Consider the following 10,811-nt stretch of genomic DNA (forward strand, 5'->3'; position numbering starts at 1 on the left):
CGTTAAAAAGTCTACAAGGGCTTCCCTGGTGGTGCAGTGATTAAGAATCCGCCTGCCAATGCAGGGGACACGGGTTTGAGCCCTGGTCCGGGAAGATCCCACATGCTGTGGAACAACTAAGCCCGTGCGCCACAACTACTGAGCCTGCTCTCTAGAGCCCGCGAGCCACAACTACTGAGCCCATGTGCCACAACTACTGAAGCCCGTGCACCTAGAGACCGTGCTCCACAACAAGAGAAGCCACTGCAATGAGAAGCCCGTGCACTGCAACGAAGAGTAGCTCCCACTCGCTGCAATTAGAGAAAGCCCGCGTGCAGCAATGAAGACCCAACGCAGCCAAAAATAAATAAATAAAAATTTTAAAAAGTCTACAAATAACAAATGCTGGAGAAGGTGTGGAGAAAAGTGAACCCTCCTACACTATGGAGAACAGTATGGAGGTTCCTCAAAATAAAACTACCATATGATCCAGCAATTCCACTTTCAAGTATTTTTCAAAAGAAAGAAAAATACTAATCTGAAAAAATATATACATTGTAAATATTTTCTCTAAATTCTTCTTGAAAGTACTCCCTGGTACTCTGTCCTGCGAATCCTGGCCACCCCGGCCTTCCCAGACACCCAGCTCTGTCTCTGAACTTGGGGAGTCTGCCCGGGTGGCCCACCTGTGCCACAGCCTGGACACACTCTCTAGGCAGTGACCTGGGGGATCATAGGGCTCACCTTGTTTGTCACCTCTCAGGGGTCACTGTCCTTCATTGCTGATGCCCAATGTCTTGAGATCCATTGCTTCATCTGTTTTGCCTAGTTCTTTTTTTTTGAATGGGAACCTGTTTGTGTCCCTCCTCCCTTTTGTTATTTTAAAAAATTAATTAATTAATTTATGGCTGCATTGGGTCTTCGTTGCTGCTCACGGGCTTTCTCTAGTTGCGGCGAGCGGGGGCTACTCTTCGTTGTGGTGCGCGGGCTTCTCATTGCGGTGGCTTCCCTTGTTGCGGAGCGTGGGCTCTAGGCGTGCAAGCTTCAGTAGTTGTGGCTCGCGGGCTCAGTAGTTGTGGCTCGCGGGCTTAGTTCCTCCGCGGCATGTGGGATCTTCCCGGACCAGGGCTCGAACCCGTGTCCCCTGCATTGGCAGGCGGATTCTCAACCACTGCGCCCCCAGGGAAGCCCCATTTTGCCTAGTTTTTTAGCTGTTTCAGGTAGGATGGTAAATTTGGTTCCTGTACCTGCAGTCTGTGCTGGAAGTGGACACTCGTCCAAGTTTCTCTGGAGCTCAGCTACTCTGGCGCTTAAGTCGAGGCCTGACCCTCAGCACTCTCTGTGCTTTGGCTGCAGAGCTGGGAGCTGCCACCAAGGGGCTGGGCTTTCCGTGGCTAGGCCAGGCTCTTGGCCTGTCATCACCCTTCCGCTGGAGCCTCACCAGAGCTGAACCACGGCCTCGATCGCGGCTGTTGCTCCTGCACGTTTGAAACGCCAGGCCCTCCAGCCGCTGGTGCAGCCGTTCCTGCTGTGTGATGCCCGCTCACTACGGGGGAAAGTTTTAACAGCTGGGCCCCGGCCTTGTGCCCCGGTCTGTCCGTGCCCCACCTGCAGCCAGCCAGGCAGTGAGCGAGTCTGCCTCAGTCCAGGCTGTCTTGGACCACTCCTGACTTCAACTCCCTACCCGGGCTCTCCAAGAGGGAGACACTGAAGCAGAGTGGGCAGGATGTGCCACTGCGAGGGCTCTGGGGTCGGAACATCTTGCTAGAGGCGCCCGCATCGGGCTGAGATGCCAGGCCTTTGGCTCCTGCATCGCCCAGCCCTTTGATGCCAGCCACCATGAGAAGGCTGGCACATGGGGCCAGGGGCAACCCCTGGAGCCTCTGACAGCTGAAGTTGTCCCCTGCAGGCAATGGGACCAGAGTCCCTCCTGGGTAGACGATCAGGGCAGTGTGTCACGTGTGCACCACAGAGAAAAGTCGTAGGAGTGGTTACGGGACGGGAAGAGGCCAGCTAGTGTTCAGAAGAATGACCCGCTGCCCTTGCTGAGGAAGTGTGGTCCTCAGGGGGCCAGGCTCCTGGGAGAGTGAGAAGGTGGACGGATGGGCAGCAGAGAGGATGTAGTGAGCATGGTCATCTCTCTGGGGCAGAGCTGGGGTAGGGGGTTGCGGGGGGAGCCATGGGGGCGTGATGTTCCAGAGCAAAGTTTGAATGAAAGTGGCAACCCGGTGGAGAGGACAGGAAGGTGAGGTTACGGAGGTCCACACTGTATCAGGAAGTGCGGGGCTGCCAGGCCACCACATGCCAAGCTTCTGTGGAGCGTAGGAGGGGTGGCAGTCCACCCCTGCTGCCAGAGCCTCCCCCTTGTGGCGCAGGCAGCCCTGCCCTGCAGTCCCTCTGGTCACTTTCTCCCCGCTTCCTCCGCCCCCCCAGAGCTCACTCTCCTGCCCGCCCCCCCCACGCCGTGTCTCCTTTAAAACTCCCCAAAGGACAGTCCTGTAGGGGACACTAGTGGCCTGTGTCTGGATAGGACAGATGCCTGTGTTGACTCGGGAACACGGAGGCGTCTGAAGCGTATGGGAGGTTCCAGCTCAGGCTCAGGCTGAATGAGACCAAGGCTGTGAGCAAGTCAGGCAGTTGGATCCCTTGGACTGAGGAGGGATCTGGGCCACTTTGGGGCAGCTGGCCTCTCATATAGCCAGCTGGAGACCCTGGACGCAGGAGGCTAAGGGGACACCCTGCCCCAAACAGGAAGGGGGCAGGGCCCAGTCATACCTCTGGTGCCCCCAGGTAGGGCTGGACGGACTCAGAGCACGAGGCTGGGGCTCCAATCACACAACAGCCAGGCCGCCTGCTCTCTCTCCCGTCTTTGTTTAGCTCCTAAGAGAAGAGTGGCGCTTTGCGATGGGGGGAGGGCAAAAAGGAAACCAGGCTGGCCGTGAACTGGTCTTAGGCGGTGGTGGTGACAGTCACATGGTCTGACTCTCTACACTTTCGTGCATGTCTGATATTTTCTATAATAAGATGTAAAAAAAAGACCAAACACCCCCCTCCCCCAAAACCCTGAATTTACATTTTCATTGTTTAATTTGCATGACTTTTCTGGCGAGGCCTCATTTCTTGTGTAGTAAATCTCCTGTTAGCCCCTTGGGAGTACCAGCATTCCTGCTCTGTCCAAGTTCACCTAATGCTACTTGTTCCTACTATCAGAATAGTGGCCATTGCTGAATTTCCTGCACTCATTTTCGACTACCTTGATGTTCACCCTCTGTTTTCCTGGCCTTTTTCAGGTAGCCGGTTTCAGTGGCCTCGTGGTCTGGCCTCCCTGCTGCGGCTCAGGCCACCCACCCCAGCAGGTCCGCCTCAAGCCCTTGTTCCAATGAGCCCCTCCCAGCACACATCACTTGTTTAGCAGTAAAGCCCCCCAGTCCTGACACCCTTCCCCGGGGCCAGGCTCCAGCATCCCCCCACGCCCTCAGCCCCATCACTCAGCCTTTGCTCTCGCCCGACCGCGGCCCCTCCTCCCTGCTCCCTTCCCGCCAGCCTTCTCCGGGGCTGCTTTTTCTCTCCCCGCCTCACCCCAGGCCTGGAAGTGCCACGACCCCTCTTCCTGCTGCAGCCTGCAGCCCCTTCCCCCTGCTCCCCCCAAGAGTCCTGGTTGACACGTCCATCGCCCTTCGGCCACACCCACCCCCCACCCCAGCCCTTGCCGAGGCGTCGCCGCACCGCTGCATCAGGCCTGAACTCCCGTGGGCCACCCTTCAGCTCCCTGCCCCTCGGTGTTGACCTCTTCTTCCTGCCAGTGACCTCATCCTCTGCCTCAATGACGCCCTGGACCCTGTCACCTCCAGTAACCCCCCAACCCCGCCCCGGCATCTCGGTTCAACACCCGGTTCCCTGCCCATCACCCCTCCCAGCTCACTGCTGCCTCCAGCGCCCCAGAGCCCCAGGATGATGTGTCGTCACCCTCTTCTCATCTGGTTTAGATTCCACAATCACTGCCACCCCTACCTTGCACGCCCCTTGATTCACATGCCTCTCTCAGTAGCTCACCTGGATAAACTCAACCCCTCTGCTTACCCTCACTGGCCTCCCTGCTGTTCCTGAAAGACACAGAATCCCATCACCTCTGGAATAGAGGCCAAAGCCCATAACCACCTCACAGGCTTAGTCTCTGCCCCCTTCCTCTCCTTCTTCAACTTGTTACTGCTCTCCCTCATGCACCTGCCCTTCTCTGGCCTAGGGTTTCTGCCCACACTCCTCCCACTGTGGCCTCAGGACCTTTGCACGGGTTGTTTCCCCCAGTACTGTTCGGTCTCAGTAGCCCTCCACTGCTTGTCTCCTCCCAGTGTTTCCCGTGCCTGCTCTCATCGTCCAAGCTTTCACTGGTTTGCCTCTGTTTCCTGGGCTGGACTGTGGGCTCTAGGAGCACAGAGATCAGTGTCTGCTGCCCCTGCTTCAGAGCACAGATTGATGTTCAATATAGGTTAGGGGGGTGAAGGCAGAACTGGTTCCAGATACGCCCACTGGGGCAGAGAGTAGGGCAGAGGGGGGTGAGACGGTGACCACGGGCCCAGGGGTGGGCACACACAGGGCTCCTGGCTCTGCTGGGGGCACGGTGCTTGGGATACAGCACTGGGGGTCCCCGCTTAAAGTCTGGCTCTTCAGTAACATGAGACTTGCCAGGCCTGGAAGTGGCACACACGGAAGCAGAGGAAGGTGGCGGAACATAGAACCAACACCAGATCCTTCCCATTTGACATGGATAAGGGGCTGGGCCCAGCTGTTGCAGTGTGAACCTGGGCACGGTGGGGCTGGTGGACAGAGACCCTGAGGCCAAGAGGCTCCTCGGGGTATGGTCCCTGTGTGGGCCTCGAGTGCCACAGTGCCCCGCAACCCACTGGGTCGGCCGGAGGCCAAAGTGGCCTTGCCTTGGGACCCACTCCCCTCTCCTGCAACAAAGCCCCCTATACCTCAGCTCTCGGTGGGAGAGACTCAAGGTGGCCTCTGGTGCAAGGGGGCTGAAACTTTCCAAAGGGGTTAGTATCTCCAGCTGTCCATTCCCAGCCTCTCCTAGCTGGACCCCACCATGGGGCACAGTTGTTAGGGGAAACACTGACTGAAACCGCCTGCCCTGGCCAGGCAAAGACAATAACAGTTTGCATGAGTTATTTTACAACAGGAGATCCTGGTAAGGAACATGGAACTAACAAGCCACCACTAACCGGAAGAATACAGGAAAGGTCAAAAGGAGACACCAGTCCACGTGTCCTACCAACCTCCCAGAATCCTCCTCGCTGGAACCCATCTTGGCTGAGCGGTTGCATGTGTCACCAGAAAGTTCCCTGAGTCAAAATGATCGGCCAGAAACAACCCAGAAAGTAACCCCATCACCATAAAACCCAAGACTGCGAGCCACGCAGCAGAGCAGTCCTCCTGGGGTCCCTTACCCTCCTGCTCTCCGCCTGGGCGCCCCTTCCCAATAAAGTCTCTTGCTCTGTCAGCACGTGTGTCTCCTCAGACAGTTCATTTCTGAGTGTTAGACAAGAGCCCGCTCTCGGGCTCTGAGAGGGGTCCCCCTTCCTGCAACAAATGGCAACTCTGGTGGGATCCCTTCTTTGCTACGACTGACATCCTGACCACTCGGGGTACTCGGGGACCAGCTCGCCCGCAGATGGACCAGACCCAGTGGCCGCAACTGGGACCCTTTTGTTCCTGGTCTCCTCCTGACGCAGACGACTGGCCAGAGTGCTCCAACCGGGTAAGGAGCAACAGACTTTATTGACCTCTTCCCCTACCCCCTCTCTTTCCTCTTTCAAACCCTCCTATCCTACCCTTTTTTCTTCTGTCCTGGTCCTGGACGCGGGAGTCTGGTTGAAGGGCCTCAGCCTGATCTGATGGTCGGAGCCTGATCACCTCCGGTGGGCAGAGAACTCGAATTCTGGCTCTGGTGTGGTCTGGTCTCTGGTTTCTGGTAGGGCCAAGTTCCCGTCCTCCCTTCCTGGAAGCCCAGGGAAAAGTCCCGTAATGGTTGGACGTCTGCAGGTGGCCGGAGACGTCTGTAAGGCCACCCCTTTTGTCCCCCCTCCTTCCCCTCATCTTTCAACCTGGCCTCCTCTCCTCCCTTTGAAATCTTTGGAGACCTGAGATATTTCTATTTACTCTGTTAGCACTCGGATCTGAAGCTCTGTGTCTCCACAGGAGGTTTTCTGAGAGTCTTCAACCTGGTATTTAAGGGAGTGTCTGACTAGGATGGCCGGGCCTGTGTGGGGTTTTTTGTTGTTTTTTTTTTGTGGTACACGGGCCTCTCACCGCTGTGGCCTCTCCCGTTGCGGAGCACAGGCTCCGGACGTGCAGGCTCAGCGGCCATGGCTCACGGGCCCAGCCGCTCCGCAGCACGCGGGATCCTCCCGGACCGGGGCACGAACCTGCACCCCCCGCATCGGCAGGCGGACTCCCAACCACTGCGCCACCAGGGAAGCCCAAGTAAAAGAATTTTAAATGTAAGTGGGAGCAAAACTTGAATTTGGCTTTTCTCTCTCTTAAGAGGACAAGATTTCTTAAAATGTTGAACTGCGTTTGATAACAGATTTCAAGTTTCTTTACCTTTTAAGTGATCTGTTCTGTATTTGCCTTTGAAGTCTTTATTGTTACTTTGGCTAAGTGAATAACTATTGTTTCACAGTGACCTTTCATCCTTCGTGACCGAGTGTTCTAAACCCTTTTTAATTTTTTTTGACAAAACTTCCTAAATCAAATTCTAATGAAGTCCTTTTTTTACCTCTAGCTAACTTTGGGATGCTTCAAAGGGCCCTTGAAACATCCCAAAGAAAAATATTAAACTAAGTTCATCTGGTATGTTAAGTTACATGGGAAGTATTGTCAAAGGAGTAATATATCTTCTTAGGCTATATTGTATGGTAAATGTTACTAATATAGATATCCTAGACATTATAGGCAGTTCCTAAAATTCTGACATGTCCTGGTAAAATGTTTTCAGTCATAATGCTAGTTATTATCTTAAAGTGTTGTATGTCACAGCAGTAAGTAATCAAGTTTCTTTGTCAATTGTATTGTAATCAGATTTAAACGTGCCTTCTTAAGTCTTTTGTCATTATAGACAGTTATGGTTTCACTCGAATGCCTTTGCAGAAATGCTTCCTCTTCAAGAAGGTTTATGGAAAGGACTTTTGGATAAATACAGGTTTCTGACTTTCAGACCATAATGCTGAACTGGGTAACAAATTGAAGAATTCTAATGAAAAACCTGATGGCTTCAAAAAGTTGTTAACAAAAAGGGTTAGTTACATAGGACTGAGTGAACTGGTGAATACGGTTATAATGTTTATGGTTTCTATCTGAAAAATTACTGGTTTAAATCTGTGTTTTCTAGGTATACAGAAACTTTCCCCTCAAACTCATTGACTTACAGAAATTTGGTAAATTATACTTTTGTAAGCAGAACTGAAACATTTATCTTTTTCTATCTGCTCCCTCCAGAGACTGGAAACTCTTAGGTTCCCAGCAGCTCTGTCAGATAAATTAGGAAGGCTACCTCACTAGCAGGTACAGAAATCCCAAGGTATTTTGGAGACCTCGAAAAGGGAGGAATTCACCTATATTTGTTAGGCAAAAATCTGTGATAAGCCCTTGGCATGACTTTCCTAGCCCTGAGAGGTCTTTTAACAGTCCAGTCTGAGACTCCTTATAAAAATTTCAGCAAGTCTATATGATCAGTTACAGTTATATAAGTCATCAGGCCGAGTACTGAGACCAGACTTATTCTGCAAACAAATTAGTCTTAATTTGGTTACATTTGGTAGAAAAGAGGGTAAGTTTAGAGAGAAAAAGATTATGTTTCAATGAATGTTAAATCCCACTTTTGTTAATGGAGATCTGTATTTACTAAGACTCACCTCCCAGATAGTTCTTTGCTGTTATGTTATATTAATGTAAAATTTAATTGAAGGCCACTCTAAGTTTGTTTCTGAAGCATATCTCAGTAATCTATCTTTCGATGAAGATCAGATGCACCACAACCTGCGACTGGGGGATTATGCATACTGGAAAAGACATAATTTAAAAAACTATCTCCAACCTGGACGGAAGGACGCTTATCAGGTACTCTTAACTAGCTCATGCACAGTGAAACTGAAGGGAATTGACTCGGATTAATTTCCACTCATAAAGGGTCCCTGCACTGGACTGGCCTATAGAGAGGACGGCTGACCTCAAAGCCACCTTAAGGGGCTTCCCTGGTGGCGCAGTGGTTGAGAATCCGCCTGCCAATGCAAGGGACACGGGTTCGAGCCCTGGTGCAGGAAGATCCCACATGCCGCGGAGCAACTAAGCTCATGAGCCACAAGTACTGAGCCCGCGTGTCACAGCTGCTGAAGCCCGTGCGCCTAGAGCCCGTGCTCTGCGACAAAGAGAAGCCACGGCAATGAGAAGCCCACGCGCCGCAACAAAGAGTAGCCCCTGGCCGCCACAACTAGAGAAAGCCCGCGTGCAGCAATGAAGACCCAGCATGGCAAAAAGAAATAAATAAATTTAAAAAAGAAAAAAAAAACTCACCTGAAAACAACGCTCAGAGGAGAAACTACACTCACAGTAGGACAAGACGACGACAACATCAGAAGTAGACAGACTGCCCAAGATTCTCGACCTGACTCATACAATCATCTCTAATGTTTTCCTGACTTCTTACACATGAAGCAAATGTTCTCCTATCACGGGCACGATCCTATGCTAGTTTTAAAAATCAGTCCAATTGTTGGGTTTGTGACCAATTACCTGTGTCTGGTACTTCTGGGTTACCTTGGTGAATTTCTCCACTCCAAGGCCCATTGGTTGGCCCTGAGGAAATTTACTTTATTTTTAAAACATTTTTAAATAAATAAATAAATTTAATTTATTATTTTTTTAATTTTTAAAAATTTATTTTATTTTTATTTATTTTTATTTTTGGTTGCATTGGGTCTTCGTTGCCGTGTGCGGGCTTTTCTCTGGTGGTGGTGAGCGGGGGCTACTCTTTGTTGCGGTGCACAGGTTTCTCATTGCAGTGGCTTCTCTTGTTGCAGAGCACAGGCTCTAGGTGCGTGGGCTTCAGTAGTTGTGGCACGGGGGCTCAGTAGTTGTGGCCTGCGGGCTCTAGAGTGCAGGCTCAGTAGCTCAGTAGTTGTGGCGCATGGGCTTATTCGCTCTACAGCATGTGGGATCTTCCCAGACCAGGGCTCGAACCCATGTCCCCTGAACTGGCAGGCGGATTCTTAACCACTGCGCCACCAGGGAAACCTGGAAATTTACTTTAAAAGAAAAATTATAGTCACGTTCAGGTAACTATTGATATTACTAGGTAGAATCCCTTCACCTGGCCAATTAATAATGCCCGCTCTGACCCTGGCCATAAACACGAGTTTTCTTCTGTTACTCAAGCTCATTCAGAGCAACAAGCAGAGTTTCCGCCAAGGAATAAGGCCTCCCGCAATCATGGGCTGGATTTATGTAGTTAACACCAGGCTGTGGTAAGTTAAGTTTAGAGGCTCCTCTATGTTGGGAACAATTAAATCATACTAAGGATAATCAGTCTAGTAACACTAGGAAACTGGCCTGGGGGCCTTATGGACAACGCCAATATATAACTTCCCTTAAAGATAAGGATTGGTACAGAACAGACTAAGTCAGACGAACTGGGATATGCTGGGCTGCACCTAGTGGAACTTCTTGACTTATATTCTTGCTTATGAGCTTACTAATCTGCTAGCTATATAATTTTTTTATTTTGCCTGTTTTACAAAATTGTTGTTTCTTGCATTACCAAATGTGTGACTGAGCCTCTGACAAAATGATAATATATAGTTCCACATAAGATCAACGACGGTAATAGTGTAAGTCTGGATATGGGAAGAAGCAGCAAGAGGGAATATTGTCCTGCACCATAAGAGACTAGACTAGACAGGTAGTCCAGAGGCTTTTGGGCTACTCGTAAGGCCTAGTCCAATAATAGCGGCACACTGAGTGGCCTGTCAGTGAAATCTTCACCTGACCTGGGAATACGCAATCCTAGCACCGTGGGATGAAATGGTCATGAAATGCCCCGCAAACCATGCTGAAATTTATGACCCTGAAGGGGATCTGCCAACTGAAAATTGCCATCTGCCTCTGCAAGGATTAAGTCAATGGCCACTACAGCCACTGAGCTTCAACACCCCCTGAAAGGAATTCAGGGTGGAGATCAGGAATGAGGCACTCTGTGCTCTGAGAAAACCTGGCAGGACAGGCCTTCAGATAGTGAGATATTTTCAGGAGAAGATTTTATGAGTCCAAACTCTTGCATCTTCTCATACCTAGAGAAACACTAACATCATTAATGGTGACATCTGCTTTGGCTATGAAGGAGAAAATTACAATTAAAAGTCAAAATGGATTTAAAAAAAAAAAAGTCAAAATGGAGTAGCTATGGTTCAGACATCCAAGGAAATAACTAGGTGACACTATGGGTGTGATTTCAGACAAGTCCTTGTATTGCTGAAAGTCACACATCCTGCAGCCCTCACCCCAAATTTTGATCAGGTGGAGACAGACTTTTACTGTATGAGGCAACGCTACGCCCCCTCTCAGCAGGAAGTAGTTACAGAAGAAAGAGACCTCTGCCCCAATTCCCAAGAAGTATCTTGAGCACGAAGTCTCTCAAGGGGGAGTTGTTAGGGGAAACACTGACTGAAACCGCCTGCCCTGGCCAGGCAAAGACAGTAACAATTTGCATGAGCTATTTTACGACAGGAGATCCGGGTAAGGAACACGGAACTAACAAGCCACCACCAACCGGAAGA

This window comes from Delphinapterus leucas, chromosome 17 (assembly GCF_059928025.1).
Source record: "Delphinapterus leucas isolate spDelLeu-1000000601 "Yukka" chromosome 17, BTC_Dleu_Yukka2, whole genome shotgun sequence".
Classification (NCBI taxonomy): Eukaryota; Metazoa; Chordata; class Mammalia; order Artiodactyla; family Monodontidae; genus Delphinapterus; species Delphinapterus leucas.